The sequence below is a fragment of the Molossus molossus genome, unplaced genomic scaffold, assembly GCF_014108415.1.
Source record: "Molossus molossus isolate mMolMol1 unplaced genomic scaffold, mMolMol1.p scaffold_m16_p_5, whole genome shotgun sequence".
NCBI classification, from domain to species: Eukaryota; Metazoa; Chordata; class Mammalia; order Chiroptera; family Molossidae; genus Molossus; species Molossus molossus.
The window spans coordinates 59,417,150-59,436,609 of record NW_023425388.1 but is presented as its reverse complement, the minus strand read 5'-3'; the positions used below and the strand labels follow the sequence as shown (position 1 = coordinate 59,436,609).

Here is a 19,460-nt window from a genome sequence, read left to right as displayed (position 1 = left end):
ACGTGCCCTTAACTGGAATCAAACCTGCAGGCCGGTGCTGTAACTGTTGAGTCAAACCGGCCAGGGCCCATCTTTTTAAAAATGTATGCATAGTTTATTTAAAAAAGAATATTGCAAATACTATACAAAGAAGGCCCCAATACATTCTAATTTGATAATGTGTTATGAAGTAGCATATTTTATTTTGTAATATTGCATATCATGCATAACTTGAAATATGAGACACTGCATTATAGTTGTGTGTGTGTGTTTTTTCTAATGTGGAACACTTCATGAACCCGTGTATCATCCTTGTACAGGGGCCACGATAATCTTCTCTCTATTGTTCCAACTTCAGTATACGTGCTGCTGAAGTGAGCAACATTATAGTTTAGATAGTCATTTCCCAGAAGGGGATTTAAAAAGAAAAACATACTTTGGGTATTGGTTTATATATTGTAGGGGTTGGCAAAAGTGGGTTTTAGTTGTAAATGAAGTTTATTCTTATATTATTGACTATTGTGTTATTTGTCTTTTTATTGTTATTATTTTGTATCATTTATCTTTTAGGTAATGGTGGCTGGTAATTTAACCAACGAAAGTGGATACTTAAACAATATCTACTTTTGCCCACCCCTGTATATTAAAAATAAGTTTAACTATAAGTAACAGGTACCCAAGAGAGACTGTAACCGAACGGGATTTTTTTAAGTTACACAAAAAAGAAGTCCAGTGTAGTCGATCTGGGGTTGTCATGGGCTCTGTTCATATTTTCATTCCATCATTCTTAGCATGTAAGCCTATATCTTTATGCCTGTTGCCACACAGATGCAAGATGGCTACAGCCTCATGTCCAAGTGTCAGGCAGGAAGAAGAGAGGATGATTAAAAAGCAAAGAGAAAAACAGGAAGCAGTAATGCCTACAATCAAGAAAGTACAGGTTTTCCCAGAAACCCTCAACTTCTATCCCGTTGGTCAGAATTGTCATTTGGTGCCTCCCCAGACAAAATCAGACTTGTTAGTAAAGAGGGCACTGGGTGTACAGTCTATTACAGTGACCACCATAGCTTGTATGTGAAAACTGCACAATCTCATTTTTTAATAGTTTTTCCTGTGTCTTACTCTGCTCAGGCTGTTATAAGATGCTATATACTGTGTGGCTATTAAACAACAGAAATTTATTTTTTACAGTACTGTATTGAAGCTGTGAAGGCCAAGATCAAGAAACTGGCAAGATTGCCTGCTTTCTGGCTCATACTTCTGGGTTCTCACATGGCAGGAGGGGCAAAGCTCTGTGGTACCTCTTTTATAAGGGCACCCTCTTGATCTAATCTCCCAAAGGCCCCTCCTCTTCATACTATCACATTGAGGCTTAGCTCTCAACATAGGAATATTGGAGGACACAAAAACCTCTATGGTATCCCCTAATATTTCTACAGGGCACTTTCACATCTGTTTTCTCCAGTACAGCATCACTGACAGGGATTAATTAATGTGCTCATTTTTAGATGGGAGGAAAAGGGCCAGAGGGGTTAAATAATTTTCTCAACATTACCTAGCTAGAATTTCAGCCCTTTTCATTATTCATCAAGTCTTCTGAGCTAACTGGAAACAACTTTCAGCCCTCTAGGTGATTTTGAAGGAATGTTTACATAGCTTATGAAAACAAATACAATTTAAATATAATTTTAGTGTTGCACACTTAGTAATCTATCAGTGGGAAGAGCTCACAGTACCTGCTATAAATACTTTTTAAAAATGTTTTTACTGAGTTTTTTGTTTTTGTTTTTTATCCTCACCCGAGGACATTTTTTGATATTTTGTTCAGATAGAGTGGGAGGGAGAGAGAGAGAGAGAAACATCGACATGAAAGGGACACATTGAGTAGTCGCCACCCACACGACCCAACCAGGGCCGGGGACAAACCGCAATCGAAGTACATGCCCTTAGCGGGAACCGAACCCGGGTCTCTCTGGACCACAGGCTGACGCTCTAACCACTGAGCCAAACCGGCCAGGGCTTTACTGAGTTTTTTAAGAGAGAAGAAGGGAGAGAGAGAGAGAAACATCAATGTGAGAGAAACATCAATCAGCTGCCTCCTGCATGCCCCCTACTGGGGATCAAGCCCATAACCCAGGCATATGCCCTGACTGGCAATGGAATCGGGACCTCTCAGTCTGTGGGACAACACTTAATCTACTGAGCCACACCGACCTGGTAACAATGAACTTTTATAGCACATATGTTACTGTTGTAATTAGCTAGTTATTAATAATAGGGAAGAGCAAAGAGAAGGCCACACATTATAGACATGGTCATTTGGGCAGCTTCGCCAGGAAGTTGCATTTATACACTCCCCAGGGAAACCATCTGTCTGTGCCCTGCAGATCACTGGGGGAAGAGACTGGACAAAGGGTGATGTAGGGAAGGTGCTTGCTGTCAGCCTAACCTGGAACAGAGATCATTGGCCAGAGTGGGTGGAGCCACTGCAAACCTATCAAAATTTGGGAATATATATAATCCCAAGACAAAAGAATTCTTGCTCTCTTGGCTCTTGTGGCTCTGTTGTTCCTCTGGTTTTGCTCTTGCCCATGTTTCTTCCGTAGCCATGTGTTCCTAGAATATACATGGCCCATGGCCATGTGGACCCCACATGCAATGGACTATATCTGGGAACATAAACCTAAACAGCCTGATGCTGGATTGGACTGTGCAGATATGGAACAGAAACTCTGGGCAATGGCTTTCATTCTAACTCAGCTTAAAGCAAAATGGGACTTTTTCCTTGGTCAGATGGAGGGAAATCAGATCTTGGAAACTCTGGAGTCTAATCCCATGCAAATAAACATCACTCATTCCCCTGTGGGAGTCTCAGAAAATTCCTTTTCTGGTGACATTGCAAGATCCCCACTTCCCCTGGGAACTGGTTGTATGTGGGAGAACAAAGTAACAATGAGGAGTTCTGTGGTCTTGTATTCTGATGGGAGATGGTACACGGAGGGGTCTGGCAAAAAGAGATTATTATTCTGACATTCCAAAGGTATGTTGTAGATGCAAAAAGACAATAGATAGGCTCAGTTAAGTTCAAGACTGACCTTTGTCAAAGGAAATACAGGCCTAGGCCATGACTACCTGCCATGACTTGTTTTTGGTTAGGAAGTTTTAATTTCAGACCATCCTATGTGGTTACTTTAGGTCTGTGAGTTTGCAAGGCTGCTCCACAGGCCTCCCCTGAGCTTGTCAGGTTTATTAAGTGGCCCCTTTTTCTTTTAAAAATTTTTATTTACTGATTTTAGAGGGAGAGGAAGGGAGAAGAGAGACAGAAAAATTAATTTGTTGTTCCACTTACCCATGTGTTCATTGATTGATTCTTGTATGTGTCCTTACAGGGTATGGAACGTGCACTGTTCTTTTTATCCAGATGACACTCTAAACTGAGCTACTTGGCCAGGGTGTGGCCCCTTTTCCATACCCTATTAAACTTTTATGTTTCTTTTTCTCCTGTTAACCTTTTATTACAGGGATGTCTTAGCCAAGAACCTAGAAAGGTAGAAGGAAAATTAGTTTTCTTCCTCTGTAGAGCAAAAAGCTATACTATGTACCTTAGGTGTATAGTAGGCTATACCATGTAGGTTTGTATAAGTGCACTCTGTGTTTGCACAATGTTGAAATCACAGATCATATCCCTGTTGTTAAGTGGCATATGACAGTATGTTAAACCTCAATAGCAACTACAACAATTGTTTAGAAGGAAGACTAAGGAAAGTTTTTGTTTGGCTATGAGTACTTTATTACTGACATTTAGAAATTGCTAACACATGATAATTAAAAGCAAACCACAGAAAAAAGGAGGGACATCTGTAATACTTTCAACAAAGATTTTTTTAAAAAGCAAACCACATTTAGTCAATTTTACTATTGTTTTGATCTTTTTTTCAATATGTTTTCTTTTAAATTTTTTTTTTTTCTTTACTGATTTTTAGAGAGAGGGAGAGAGAAATGTCAATGAGAGAGAACATCGATTGGCCACCTCCTTCATGCCCCCCACTGGGGATTTGGCCCACAGCCTGGGCATGTGCCCTGACCAGGAATCAAACCAGCTACCTCAACCCATCAGCCAGGCTAAATATGTCTTTATTGATTTTTTTAGAGAGAGGAAGGAAGAGAGGCATGGGTCGGGTTGTCGCTCAACCTCTGAGCCACACCAGCCAGGCCTGTTGCATTATATTATTTGTCACTTTCCCCACAATTAGGCTGAGGCCTTGCAAGAGAAAGACTACTCTATGTTTATATTCCAAAAATGTTCAGCCCTGGCTGGTGTGGCTCAGTTGGTTGGAGCACCAACCACACACTGACTCCATTCCAGGTCAGGGCACATACCCAGGTTAGGGTTTTGATCTCCCTGCCTCACTCCCAGGTGGGACACCCACCCGAGGCAGCCCATCAGTTTTCTCTCTCATATCCATGTTTTTCTCTCCCTCTCCCTTACTCTCTCTCTAAAATCAATAAAAAACATATCCTCGGTGAAGATTAAAAATGTTCAATGGGCACTCTCCCGGAGGGGAGCAAACCAGGGCCCTTCCTTTTCCTCGAGGCTTTCCCCCAGGTGCCTTACCTTTGGCCCCTTTTGCCTCTGTAACTTGTTTTCTGGGCCCCTTTCTTCTACAGCTCTTCTGCCTCTGTGACTTTCTAAATTTTCTCATCATTTGAAAAAAAGTTCAATAAATAATGCACGTATCAGGCTGATGTCACTTTTCCTCTCTCATCAGAAAGGAAGTAACAGATCTACTGCACAGACTTAGCGCTTGTAGGTCGGTCACTATTTGGTGCCCCGCTACCACAGTGAATAAATCCGGGCTTTGTCCTCCAGTGACAGTGTTCTCAGATGAGGAAAGGCCAGGCACAGATAAAGAGGCTCATTACGATATCGATGGATAAGGTCACCAAGAGAGAACCAGAGAAGAAAAGCTTGGGCCAAAGCTTCCAGAAGCAGGAATGCGATCTTTCTCGCGTTTAGCAAAAGGAATTAGTGGAGGGAGGGACCACAGAGTAGTGGCGGTCGGCCCAACCCTTTTAAGGTAAAAATTTCAGATCCGGCTTAACAGAAGTCTCAAACATGCTTCGTGAAGACTGCAATTTCTAGATCACAGTTTCTACAAGTCCTCACGCATCCAGGAGGAGGCGCCGGGTGGGCCAGATGGCAGAGCAAGTGCTGACCCGCAAAGCGATGCGCTCCAGCCGAACGTCTGGAGGGCGGGGACGCACACGCCGCCGGAAGCGGAGGGAGGGCGGAGCCACGCCCTCAGCGCCGGGCGTCGCTAGCTCTCGCCCCCTCCCCTGCACGCGGCGGGGCTGGGGCGGAAGGGCACCGAAGGAGGTGACGATGAAAGTGAGCGCCGGCACCAGCAGCCGCTCCGAAGGAAGCTCCGCGGCCGTGGGCGCTCGGAGCAGGCCGGACACTTCCTCGCTGACGGGCTTTCCCTAGAGCTGGCGAAGGCGGGGCCGCAGTCCGAGCTGCCGCAGTATCTGGGCCCGCGGCGGGGCAGGTGAGGGCTATGAGGGACGGAGGTAAGCGGGAGCCGGGGTGTCAATTCGGCCGAATGACAGCCGCCTGGCCATTCCCGCGCCAGCGCGCGCCAGCTCAGCACCCCGGCCTGGAGGCCTCGAGCGCTGCCCTCCTTCCACGTCCGCCACGGAGGCAGCAGATTTCTCCCGAGGCCGCTTCTGCACCTTTCTGGGGGCGGGAGGGAGCTCGTCCCTAGGGACCGCTGTCCTCCCCCGTTCCTTTCCAGTTCGAGCTGTTCAACGCAGAAGCAGAGAAAACTAGCGCCCTCCCCCGGCAGCTCCTCCTGAAGCTGGGGAAAGCGTTGAGAGGAAGAATTGCTCTTTGAGGACCTCCAGTCCTGCCGTCCTGGAAGTCAAGGGTTTTTATTCGGACAGTTTTGCTTCCTTCCTGCCTTTGGTCTCCCACTCCACCACCACCACCACCACCACCCCCATCACCCCCATCACCACACACACACGCTCCTGGGACCCTGTTGTAGTGAACGGGTATGGCACAATTAAACATTAGGGTGGTGGGAACTTGAATAGAGCTAGGCAGTATCAATCAACCCCAGTTCCACCGTATGGCCACGCTCTTGGGAGAGGAGGGATGCGGAACAGAATGTGGGGAAGCGTTTTGGACTTAGAAGTCAGAGAGCTGAGTTGAAATCCTAGCCTAGGATTTGGTAGTGGTTTTAATCTCGTGCTAGACACAGACATTTTGATTGCATGTAAAGTGGAGCTTTCTTATACCTGTATAAATTAGTAAGGAGAATTAAACAAAAGTACGTTAAATTCATGAGATATTTTGGGAATCTAGTTAAATTCAGTTTAAGAATTGTCTTTTGTCCAGAATAAGCTTAGTATGGAGAGGGGTGCCAGAGGAGATACTAGGATCTTGTGTGGTTAGAATCTGACTGCAGTCTCTGCTTTGGGTTAGCCAGCATTAGGAAGAAATCAGGGTCTCCTAGTCACCTAGATGTCTCATAATTATTGATAAAACATTATTAGTGTATGAAGGATGATCCAAACCACGTTTGCTTCTTACTCAAAATAACTTTGTCCATTGGCTCCTTTCTAGGAGAAAAGCTGGAAGGGGTTTCATTTCTTGGCCTACTTTAGGAGGAATTCTTTGTATGTATTTCTGAGGACCCCTCACCTTGCCTCTAGAACATTTCATGTTAATTGAAAATGTGCAGAGAACGCAGGAACTTGAGTCCTTTGGACATTATTACAGTTCTAAGTCAGTCTGAGGAGATTCCGTTCTCTGTATTGAAGAGAAGAACATTCATCACTGTGAAATATAATAGAGCCTAAGTTAGAGAAGTGTTTGGGGAGGAGGGATGGGAGATCCAGTCAGTGACTTGAGTGAGAGCTCCTGTTTTTTCTTTTTTATAAAGCAGAAAGGAGGGATGGACAGTTAAAATTTTATTTGATTTTTAATGTTTTTACTGATTTTAGAGAGAGAGAAAGAAACATTGATGAGAGAGAAACATGGATCAGCCGCCTCCTGCATGCCCCCTACTGGGGATCAAGCCCAAAACCTGGGTATGTGCCCTGACCAGGAATCAAACTGGCTACCTCTTAGTGCAAGGGGCAACGCTCAATCCACTGAGCCACACTGGCCCGGACAGTCCCTGTTCTTGTAATTGCTTGCTCACACAAATTAAATATGCTTTCTTTTTCTGATGGGATGTGATGATTGGTGGCTGCTGTGCAATATGTAACCAAGTGCAATCTTCAGTTGTTTTATTTTTAATTTTTTTTTGTACGTGCCCCTAGCAGGAACTGAACTCAGGACTCTCTGGTCTGCAGACCAACGCTCCAACCTCTGAGCCAAACCGGCCAGGGCTAATTTTTAAATTTTGATTGATTTTTAGATAGAGAGAGGGAAAGAAACATCAATGTCTATTGGCCGCTTCTGTATGCCCCCTAATGGGGACAGTGAAGATTGAGCTCACAACCCAGGCATGTACCCTGGCCAGGAATAGGACCAACAACCTTTTGGTGCACAGGATGTCACTCAACCACCTGAGCCACACCAGCCAGTGCAATCTTTAGTTTTTTTGACACAGAATTGTCAATTTGGAATTTTAAGTCATGGGTAAGAAGGAGACCTTGAGGATCATCAATCCAGTGGTTCCAAAACCTGGCTGGGCATCAGAAGCAGTTGGGGGATTAAAACCAAACCCCAGGGACCTGGATATTTGTGGGTTTTAAAAAGCTTTTTAAGTGAGACTAGCCGGTGTGGCTCAGTAGTTGAGTGTCGACCCATGCACCAAGAGGTCACCAGTTCGATTCCTGGTTGAGGCACATACCCAGGTTGTGGGCCAAGTCCCCAGTGGGGGGCATGCAGGAGGCGGCCAATCAATGTTCTCTCTCATCGATGTTTCTATCTCTCCCTCTCTCTTTCTCTCTCTCTAAAATCAATAAAGAAAAATAAAATAAAAAAAAAAAGCTTCTCAGGTGATTCATGGTTTGAAAACACAGATGTAGATCAGGTTTCATACTTTGGTTTATAAAGACTCAAAGATTAGTGTCATGCCCAAATAATTTGTTGCCTTCTTAATATTTTTCTCTTTTTCTTCCTTTTCTTAACAAATGACTTCACTTGAATCAATAGTACTACTTCAGGTTTTATAGTGCTTTGAGCTCAAAACTTAAAAATAAGTTATTTAAGTCAGTATGTGTCATTGTTTTTATAGCTTTCTTTGTGATTAGACTCCTTAATACTGCTTTAAAAAAAAGTAGTTTTTATTGCCCTGGCCAGTTTGGCTCAGCAGTTAGAGCGTCGGCCAGTGGAACAGAGAGTCCCGGGTTCGGTTCCTGCTAAGGGCATGTACCTTGGTTGCAGTTTGTCCCCGCCCTGGTTGGGGTTGTGTGGATGGCAACCTATTGATGTGTCTCTCTCACATCGATGTTTCTCTCTCTTTCTCTCTCTCTCTCTCTCTTCCTCTTTCCCTCCCACTCTGAAGATAAATGCAAAAATGTCCTCAGGTGAGGATTTTTTTTAAAAATTAGTTTTTAATTGATTTTTTAGAGAGAGAAGAAAGGAGAGAGGGAAACATTGATTGGTTGCCTCCTGCATTTATCCCAAGTGGGGACTGAACCAGAATTCTGGACATGTGCCCTGACCATGAATCGAATTGGTGACCTTTTGGTGCACAGGATGGTGCCCAGCCAACTGAGCTAGGGCCTTAATACTCTTTGATGAAACTAGATTTTACAGTAAAATTTCCTACTAACTGTTGTTTAGGTTTGTTTTTGGCAGAATAATATAAAGATTATATCACTTTATAAATCAAATTTTTAGTAGGCTTTTGTGCCAAACCTTCATAAACCATGAAAAAAATTCCAATTTAAGAATATTTTGCTTTTGTATTGGCTTATTGTAACCCACTACACTATACACAGACTTTGCCCTCCTCCTACATTCTGGTATGCATGACAACTTTATATTACTAGCCAGCTTCCTATGGAACTCAGTTTGAGAACTAAGCTCTATATTGCGTTATAAATACCTGATTTAACTTTCAGTATTTGCTTTAAACTCATCCTTGAATTTTTAATCACTTTTTCTCTTCTTGGTTAAATTGTACTGTGCCACTGATTTAAAGAATTTGGTAGATGCCTAAAATGCATCAGCTAATGAGGTGCTACCAGTGCCTTACATATTTTTCTTACCCATATAGTGAAAACCTCATGACTTTTTCAGGAGGAGGCCGGTAATATTTTAAGAATTAAGATAATAGACCATCAGGCAGAGTTGAACATTCTTTTTCAGGGAAATATATTCACCCTCAAATATTCTTTGATAGCTTTCTCATTGCTCCAGTAATTCCTGTTCTGTATTAGTAGTGAAGCCAGAAATTAACTTTACATCACAAATTCTCTACAGGAAGATGCTGAATTATTTCCTTTCTAAAAATGACCTAATTTATAGCATGTTAACTTCCTACAACCAGATGACAAAGGGCATTCTGAATTTGCTGATTAAAAAAGCTGTGTTAACAGGTAGTCTATGAATTCAGAGTCTAGAGAAACATATGATATATGACTTAGATGAAAAATCAAGTCTCTGAGTCTCTAAATTTTGTATTTTTGTGAGTTTGAAATACTTAATTCTGAAGTTTTAAAAATTGTTGAATTTTATTTTTTTATTTTGTGGTACTTGCCCCTAGCCGCTAGGGCCTAGCGGGAACTGAACCCGGGACTCTGTGGTCCGCAGGCTGACGCTCCAACCACTGAGCCAAACCAGCCAGGGCTAAAAATTGTTGAATTTTAGATTTTGCTAGAGCATACTTTTCAAGTAGAGATATTTAGAAATAATAAATATGAACCCAGGGTCACAATTGTAATCTAAACTGGTATTAAAGGGAGAGGAGGGTGGGTGGAGTTGGAAGAGGGCATAGCAGGGATAAATGGTGATGGAAGACACTGAAAATTTTTTTTAATAAAAAAATGGTATTAAAGATTTGGCATAGAAACAAAGGCAGGGGTAGTGTTGTAACAACTTAAGATCCAGTGAAAAGTGGAGTTTAGAAGTCCACTTTTACTGATCCTTGAGGTAGTTTTCTGTGTCTATAAGGACTTGAGACCAAAATTGGATACTTAATCATTTTTATATCTGGTGGCTGAATGTGAAGGAAGTATCATCAATAGGTACCATAAATGTACAAGTCTCCAGTTCTCAGTCTTGATCTTTTTTATGATTCATTCATGCCCTCTGATGCCAGTGGGAAATTTTTTGTTAGTTTTGTTTTTAATCTTGTTTCCTACCACAAACCATTCTATCTTATTTTTCTGAGGTGGGTAACCCCACTCCTGTTTATTTACTACACAACAGCTATTCTCATCACTGTCTTTTTACCTCTAGGAGAAAGAATTTTTTTTTAAATCCTCACCTGAGGATATTTTTTCTATTTATCTTCAGATAGTGTGGGAGGGAGGGAGGGAAGGGAAGACAGAGAGAAAGAGAGAGAGAGAGAGAGGAACACTGATGTGATAGAGACACCTCCCACACAACCCCCACCAGGGCTGGAGACAGAACCACAACTGAGGTACATATGTGCCCTTGACCACAATTGAACCCGCCACTCTCTGGTCGCTGGGCCCACGCTCCAACCACGGAGCCAAACCAGCCAGAGCAGAACTTTTTTAAAAAATGTTTTTATTGATTTTAGAGAGAGAGACATTGATGTGAGAGAGAAACATCAACTAATTGCTTCCTGTATGCACCCCGACCAGGGTATGTGCCCTGAATGGAAATCGAACCAGCGACCTTTTGGTGCACAAGGTGATGTTCAACCAACTGAGCAACACTGGCCAGGGCTAGTCTCATCTTAATGGTTTTTTTTTTATTGTTGTTAATCCTCACCCGAGCATATTTTTTCCATTGTTTTTTGGCTTTTTAATCCTCACCCAAGCATCTTTTTCCATTTATCTTCAGATAGAATGAAAGGGAGGGAGGGAGGGAGGGATGGGGAGAGAGAGAGAGAGAGAGAGAGAGAGAGAGAGAGAGAGAGAGAGAGAGAGAGAAACATCAATTACTTGCCTCCCACATGCACCCTGACCGGGCTGGGGATAGAACCTGCAACCCAGGTACGTGCACTTGCCTGGGAATCCAACCTGAGACCCCCTGAGCCACACCAGCTAGGGTTTAATGGGGTTCTAGAAGGGACTGAAAGTAAAATGTGTCTATCTGTTCAGTCTGCCATCTTAATCCATAGTAAAGTATTTCATCAGCATTTAAACATGTACAGCTCTCTCCTTTGTAATGAACATAGCATAACCTAAGTTGAAACTGAACTGTCTTGAACAGGTAGTTTATAAGGTGTTTGACAGATAAAGAATATCACTTTTTCCCTCTAATTTGGAATAGCTTATAACATCCCTATTAATTTATTACAGAACCCCAGGGTGCCTTGGCACACAGTTTAAGAACTGTGTGTCTAGGCTGGCCAGTGTAGTTCAGTAGTTGAGCATCGACCCATGCACCAAGAGGTTGCCAGTTTGATTCCCAGTCAGGGCACATGCCCAGGTTGTGCCCCTATCCCCAGTGGGGGCATGCAGGAGGCAGCCAGTCGATGTTCCTGTCTCCTTCCCTCTCCCTTTCTCTCTCTCTAAAACAAATCAATAAAGAAAAACAAAAAAACTGTGGGTCTAAACTGTTAATAGTTTGGTGTAAATTCTTTTAGACATTTGTCCCCTGTAAATATTCAAATATACTTAAAATTTTTGCTTTAACAAATGGGCTCATATGTATTGTTTAGCAACTTGATTTTTTTTTTTCATTCAACAATATGTTGTAAACACTAGATCAGCAATACACATTTATTTCCACTCTAGCCTGAAAACCATTAAAACAGTAGAGAAGCATTTTGTTGTTTTTTAGAATCCAAATGACAATAAGAGCAGTGAGAATAACAAAGTTCTGGAATTCTGGAAGTTGAAAAGCAGAATAGGCTAGTGGTAACTGATTAGCAGTCTTGAAAAAGCCAATAAGTAGTCACATTTGTGTTTCAGAGCCTTAAAATGTTCAGGATTAGAGGTGTCACCTGCTGTAGAGGTGAGTGAAAGTAGGACAAAAAATATGAGCAATTGTGAGAAAGTCTGTTTTTAAGAAAAGTACTTTCAAGACTAGACCTTTTTTTATACATGGTAACTAGAGATTTAGTATCTAGATGGCGAGGGTAAAACAGTCTTTGGATTGGGGATACCATGCACAATTGAGGGTGGGGTACAGGCAGAAACCTCTAGCTTTTCCTGGCTTGGTTTGCAGAGTTCTGCCCTTTCCACCATTTCCCATTTACCAAAGGCAGCCTTTTTCAAGTCTGAGCTGTTCTCTTGCTATAAACAGCAGGTCTCTGAATTACCTGTTTATAATGGTACTTTTTTGTTTTATAATGTTACTTTTGATTTCCTGGTTTTAGGCTTTATCTTTTGACTATGGAAAGTGAAGATTTAGTTCTCTTTCATCTGCTCCTCACTTCTGTATACGTGTACACTTCTTATCTACTCTCCAACCTATCCTCCCCATATAGTGATACCATAATTTTGGCTAGTCATTTTGGGTGAGACAGTTCTTTATTATCCCGCTCATTACATGATATTTAGCATTCCTGAACGCTGAGCGTTAAATATCAATATTAACCTGAATTCATTGCAACCATGTATTTCCCACACATTTCCAAATGTAGGATTAGCCTGTGGTATGGGGTATCTACTTGAGAACCATTGGGTTAGATCAGTGTTTACCTTATCACGATTATGTACATGGTAGTTGTCACAGCTAAGCCACCTAGTACACTATGATTTACAATGGCTATTTTTCCTTTTTTTTTGCATTTATTTTCAGATAGAGAGGGAGGGAGAGAGGAAGAGAGAGAGAGAGAAATATCGACATGAGAGACACATCGAGTGGCTGCCACCCACACAACCCCAACCAGGGCCGGGGACAAACTGCAACCGAGGTACATGCCATTAGCAGAACCGAACCTGGACCTGTGGTCTGCGGGACGATGCTCTAACCGCTGAGCAAAACCAGCCAGGGCCTATTTTGCCTTTCTTATACAACTTTTTGTTGTCCTTGAAATTATTGTCTTTTTTGTTTAGTGTTCTCTGTACTTATTACTAATTTATCTTCACACTTTCTCTTCCAATAATCTATAGCTCCTGTCTTTGCATTCAGACACTTTAGGAATTCTATCAGTTTAACTTTTTATTTTGTTAATCCTCACCCGAGGATACTTTTTCCATTGTTTTTTTTTTCTTTTTTTTAGAGAAGTGGAAGGTAGGGGGGAGGGGGGAGAAACATATTGATGTGAGGGAGACACATCTATTGGTTGCCTCCCACACCCACCCCGATTGGGGCCAGGGATCGAACCAACAACCCAGGTACATGCTCTTTACTAGAAATCAAACCCAAGACCCTTTGGTGTGAGGGCTGATACCCTAACCACTGAGCATACCAGTCAGGACTCAGTTGTTCTTTTTAAATTTATTTTCTGTATTGATTTTAGAAAGGGAGAGGGAGAGAGAGAGAGATAGACACACTGATGAGAGAGAGCATCAAGTGGCCACCTCCTGCGTGTCCCTACTGGGGATCGGGCCCACAACCTGGGCATGTGCCCTGACTGGGAATCAAACGGGCGATCTCTTGGTGCCATGGGTTGATGCTCAACCACTGAGCCACACTGGCCGGGCTTCTTACCATTTTCTTTAATATTTCTTTTGCCTGTCTCTTGTTTCGGTTATAGTTTGTCCTTGGCCCTGGTCGGGGTAGTGTGGGAGACAACAAATTGATGTATCTCTCTCACATCAATGTTTCTCTCTCTTCTTCCCTCCTTCCCACTCTATCTGAAGATAAATGGAAAAATATCCTCGGGTGAGGATTTTTAAAAAAAACTTAAAGTTTAGCCCTGGCTGGTTTGGCTCAGCGGTTGGAGCGTCGTCGGCCTGTGGTACAGAGAGACCCGGGTTCAGTTCCCACTAAGGGCACATACCTCGGTTGCAGTTTGTCCCCGGCCCTGGTTGGTCGTGTGGGTGGCAGCCACTCTATGTGTCCCTTCACATCGATGTTTCTCTCTCTCTTCCTCTCTCTCCCTCCCGCTCTATCTGAACAAAAAATGGAAAAATACCCTCGGGTGAGGATAAAAAAACCCACAAAACTTAAAGTTTACAAAAAAATTTAAGAATTTATATATACTTTACCCAGCTTCCCCCCAATGTTGTATTGTGTAACTACAGTATATTATCAAAACTGGGAAGTTAATGTTAAGATAATACTGTTAACTAATGTATAAGCCTTATTCAAATTTTGTCAATTGTCCCACCAATTTCCTTTTTCTGAGCTAGGACCTAATCCAGGATTTCATGTTGCATTAGTTATCCTTTCTTCTTAGTTTTAAGTCCTCTAATCTGGGACGGTTCCTTTGGTGTGATCTGGCAAATAATCAAACCTGAGGATAGTTTGGGGAACTTCCTGAACTTGCATTTGGTGTCAGAGTGAGGGTGATCTGTGTGGACATTTGTATCTAACTGCACTTAGCTAAACTATTGCAGTGGCATACTGCTGATACTCATTTGAACTTTGCTGCTTTCACTTAACCTGGATATTACTGTTAGTTCACAGCGCTCATTCTTACTCTTTTATATCTTCATTCCCATTGTGTGGATGATTGTAGGGTTATTCAGCCACTCTCCTATGTAAGGGCATTCAGGTTGTTTTTAGTATTTTGCAGTTACAAACTGTAGTATAGTAAGTAACCTTGTGCTATGTATTTTCATTATTGGTGTTATATCTTCAGGGTAAATTCCTAAAAGTGGGATTGCTAGATTAAAACTTTTGTTTGATATTACCAAATTCCCCTCCAAAAGGATTTTTATCAGTTTGTATTCCCAACAGCTAAGTGTGAAAGTTACATTACAGTCATCCCTCGCCACTTTGCACCTCGACTTTCTTTCGCGGTTTCACTCTATCATGGTTTTTTCAAACTGCGATAGAGTGAAGCTGCGAAAGTCGAAGTACAAAGTGGCGAGGGATGACTGTATATAAATAAAGAACCCTACTTCGTGGAGATTCATTTATCATGGTAGAATCTGGAACTGATTAACCGCGATAACTGAGGGCCGACTGTACTCCCACCAACAGAAGGTGTCATAATTTTTGCCAATTTTTAAAAATTGAGTTTAATTGACAAATAATGTTAAATTAATTTCAAGTGTACAACATAATAATTTGTTATGTCTAGTTAATATCTATCACCATACATAGTTACAAACAGTTTTATGATGAGGACTTTGAAGATTAATTCTAAGCAACTTTCAAATATGCAATATAGTGTTATTAACTATAGTTACCATATTGTACATTATATCCCATGACCTAATTTATTTTATTTTTATTTTTTTATCCTCACCCATTGACATTTTTTGATATTTTGTTCAGATAGAGTGGGGGGGGGGAAGAGAGAGAAAAACATTGATGTGAAAGGGACACATCAAATGGCTGCCACTCACACAACCCAACCAGGGCCGGGGACAAACTGCAACCAAGGTACGTGCCCTTAGCGGAAATCGAACCCGGGTCTCTCCAGACTGCAGGCTGACGCTCTAACCGCTGAACCAAACCGACCAGGGCGACCTAATTTATTTTTAATTGGAAGTTTGTACCTTTTGACCTTTTCGCATTTCGCCCACTCCCAACCCCACTTCATCATTTTTTAAAATTTTTTTTGAGTGAAGTTAAACATTTTTTCTTACGGTTAAGGATCATTTAAAAATCTTCATATGTGAATTTTTTCCATATGTCTTTTTTTCCATTGGGCTTTTTGTTCTTTAGTGCTCAGCTTAAGAGTTCATTGTATAAGGGATATTAGCCCTTTACTTTCTTTTGAGTTTTTCATTTCTTTTTTTTTTTTTTTAATCCTCATGCTTATTGATTTTTAGAGAGAGGGGAAGGGAGATAAAGAGAGAGACGCACACACACACACATCAGTGTGAGAGAGAACATCAGTTGTTTGTCTTCTGTATGTGCCCTGACCAGGGATCGAACCTGCAACCTAGATATGTGCCCTGTCTGGGAATCGAAGCCACAACTTTTCGGTGTATGGGACAATGCTCCAACTAACTGAGACACACTGGCTGGGGCTCATTTATTTCTGTTATTTTTAATTTTCAAGGCCCTTTTATTTATGGTTATTACTTAAAAAACAATTCTACCCATATAAAAATTACAAGTTTCTGGATCTATAAAAAAATTTAAAAAATAATAAACAGTCTATTCTTTTTTTCCTAGTGGATTTTTTTTTATTTTAATTTTTTCTGAACAGTCACTGTTTTATTGCGTCTTTGGGAGGGAGGCAGATTCAGTACAAGAATGAGTACAAGAGTTTAGCCAATGGTCTGACTGGAAGCCCATCCTACAATGGTGACTGCTTCTGAAACCCATCTGCCATGCCACCAGATTGCTTGCCCTAGCGACCTGTGAGCCACACCCCACCAATCAGACAGCGAAGGGAGTAAACAGAACATGAGCCTTCCTCTAGGCCCATTGGATTTTCTTATACTTCTTTGAGGACTGTGTTAGTTTTTTTTTCTTCCCTCTTGTAGTTTTTAAATTGTGATAAAATATACAACACAATTTAACATTTCAATCATTATTATGTGTATAGTTCAGTGGCTTTAAATTTGTACATTGTTGTTCAACCATCACCACCATTCATCTTCAGAAGCTTTTGATCTTCCCAGACTGAACTCTAGAGCCATTAAGCAATAAATAGCTCACCTTCCCTCCCTGTTAATTTTTAAAAAAATCTTCACCCAAGGATATTTTTCTATTTATCTTCAGACAGATTGGGGGAGAGAGAGAGACAGACAGACAGACAGACAGACAGATAGACAGAGACAGATATTGATGTGAGAGAGACACATCGACTGGTTGCCTCCTGCACAACCAGGGCTGGGGACCAAACTGCAACCAAGGTTCATGCCCTTGATTGGAATCGAACCTGCAACTCTGGTCTTCGGGCCAGTGCTCTAACCACTGATAAACCGGCCAGGGTGCTCCCAGTTAGTGTTTTTTGTTTTCGTTTTTTTATCCTCACCTGAGGATACTTTTTGCATTCATCTGCAGATTATGCAAGAGGGAGAGAGGGAGGAAGAGAGAGAGAGAAACATCGATTGAGAGAAATACATTGGCTGCCACCCACATGATCCCAACCAGGGCCGGGGACAAACTGCAACCGAGGTACGTGCCCCTAGCGGGAACCAAACCCGAGTTTCTCTGGGCTGCGGGCCGACACTCTAACTGCTGAGCCAAACCGGCCAGGGCTCCCTGTTAGTTTTTTAAGGTTAAGTTTAAAAACGTATATAGAGTCTAGCCGGTATGGCTCAGTGGTTGAGTGTCAACCCATGCACCAAGAGTTTGCCAGTTTGATTGCCCATCAGGACACATGTCCAGGTTGTGGGCCTGATCCTCAATAGGGACATGCAGGAGGTGGCCACTTGATGCTCTCTCTCATCAATGTTTCTATCTCTCTCTCCCTCTCACTTTCTTTCTCTCTTAAATCAATAAAGGAAAAAAAAATTTTTAAACAAGATAATGTATATAGAAAAGTTTTTGCTTTTATCTGTTTGGTCTACTTTTGATACCTAGAAGTCTGGTGATTCTTAGTTATCCTGTCATTTTGAAGAAAGACCACTAGGAAGTTGCTTGGAAATTCTGAGCATGTGATGGGGCTAGTCAGCTTTGGGGTGCACTGTGGCCTGGACCATTTTGGAGAGGGGGATATCTGTATATATGTATTTTCTTGTGGAATAATCAGATTCTCTAGAGAAGAACCAATCTCTGCTTGGATGGATAAGACAGACTACCCAGGGTTCTGGGAGATAAGTGGGAATGTATTGGGGTGGTCTTATATTCAGTTTATAATTCCATCTTCAAATTATGCTTGGGATCCCCATCTGCATTATTGTATCCTTTCTGAAGGATAAACTAATCTTGGGCAGATGCAGGGCAATTACCTGCTGTGTGGAGTTGGGGAGGGAATTGGGGTGTCATTGCTTCTTAAACTTTGGGGTTCACTGTAGAGTAAATTGTTCAGGCCTGTTTAGTTGAGGCATCCCAAAATACCAATATCTGTTCATCTTTTCTATTTGAATGATTCTTTCTCCCCTGGGAAGAAGGTTTATACTGTTGGGGTGTAAACCTTTCTGGGAAGTGAGTGGCGAAAGATGTTAGGGAGGAAATTCACTAGTAAACTTATTTAATATCCTCCAGTTCTAGCCCTGCCCTAAGTTATGCATGATGTGCCTAACTTTCCTGGTTCATCCTCCCCAGAAAGTGAGACTTTGGTTATCTGCTTAGGGTCTGTTTCTTTTTTTCTTATCCTTACCCGAGGACATTTTTCCATTTTTTGTTCAGATAGAGTGGGAGGGGGAGAGATAGAGGGAGTGAGAGAGAGAGAGAAACATCCACGTGAAAGGGACACATCCAGTGGCTGCCTCCTCCCGCACAGCCCTGACCCAACCTGGGCTGGGGACAAACTGCAACCAAGGTACGTGCCCTTAGCAGGAACCGAACCTGGGTCTCTCTGGACCGCAGGCCGACACTCTAACTGCTGAGCCAAACTGGCTAGGGCTATGGTCTGCTTCTTATTCAGACTTTGAACCAATTTTTTTCCCACTCCTCTCATACCTTGGCCTTCATAGGTATTATTGCTTCCAATTCTTAAGCCTTTCTGAGGTCTTGTAGCTTGTTTCTTGGCTTCCCCTACTGCTGGCTTAGTTTCTGCTCTTTTGGCCTGCTAAGTCTATTAACATTCATTCACCTCCTTTCTTCTGTTTTTTCTTTTTTTTTTTTTTTTTTCCCACATCTTTATTGTTGGATGTAAAATGCATTAGAGATGTTCCACATTTTTCCCCCATTGACCCCCTCCTCCCCCCTCCCGCCCCCCTCCCACCTTTTCCCAAACTATTGTCCGTGTCCATTGGTTATGCATATAAGTTCTTTGGTTTATTTCTTCCCACCCCCCAACCCCTTTCCCTTTGAGGTTTGTCAGTCTAGCAATGAATTTGTGCTTCTTAATCCCTTCACCTTTTTCATCCATTCCCCCAACCCCTTTCCCAACTGGCAACCAACAAAATGTTCTCTGTATCTATGAGAATGTTCCTGTTCTTCCTGTTCATTTTGTTTGTAGATTCCATTGTTGATAGATATGCATTCATTGCCATTTTGTTTGTTCATACATTTTATCTTTTTCTTTAAAAAGACCCTTCATCATTTCATATAATAACGGTTTGGTAGTGATGAACTCCTTTAACTTTTTCTTGTCTGGGAAAGTTTTTATATGTCCATCGATTCTAAATGACAGCTTTGCAGGATAGAGTAATTTTGGTTGTAGGTTCTTGGTTTTCATCACTCTGAATATTTCTTG

General features: G+C 42.0%; 1 protein-coding gene and 1 non-coding gene across 2 annotated transcripts in view; one reads left to right on the top strand and one right to left on the bottom strand.

The window, feature by feature from the left end:
* Positions 1-254: 254 nt before the first annotated feature.
* Positions 255-361, bottom strand: LOC118617954. Its single transcript, XR_004956910.1, has one exon. It is a non-coding gene; the product is annotated as a U6 spliceosomal RNA (small nuclear RNA).
* Positions 362-5,397: 5,036 nt separating this feature from the next.
* The window catches only part of SENP5 (SUMO specific peptidase 5), a 66,050-nt gene continuing 51,987 nt past the window's right edge, over positions 5,398-19,460 (top strand). The window contains exon 1 of the mRNA XM_036242831.1: positions 5,398-5,525. The gene's annotated coding sequence lies outside the window, so the exon portion shown is untranslated. The remainder of the gene's footprint in view (positions 5,526-19,460) is intronic.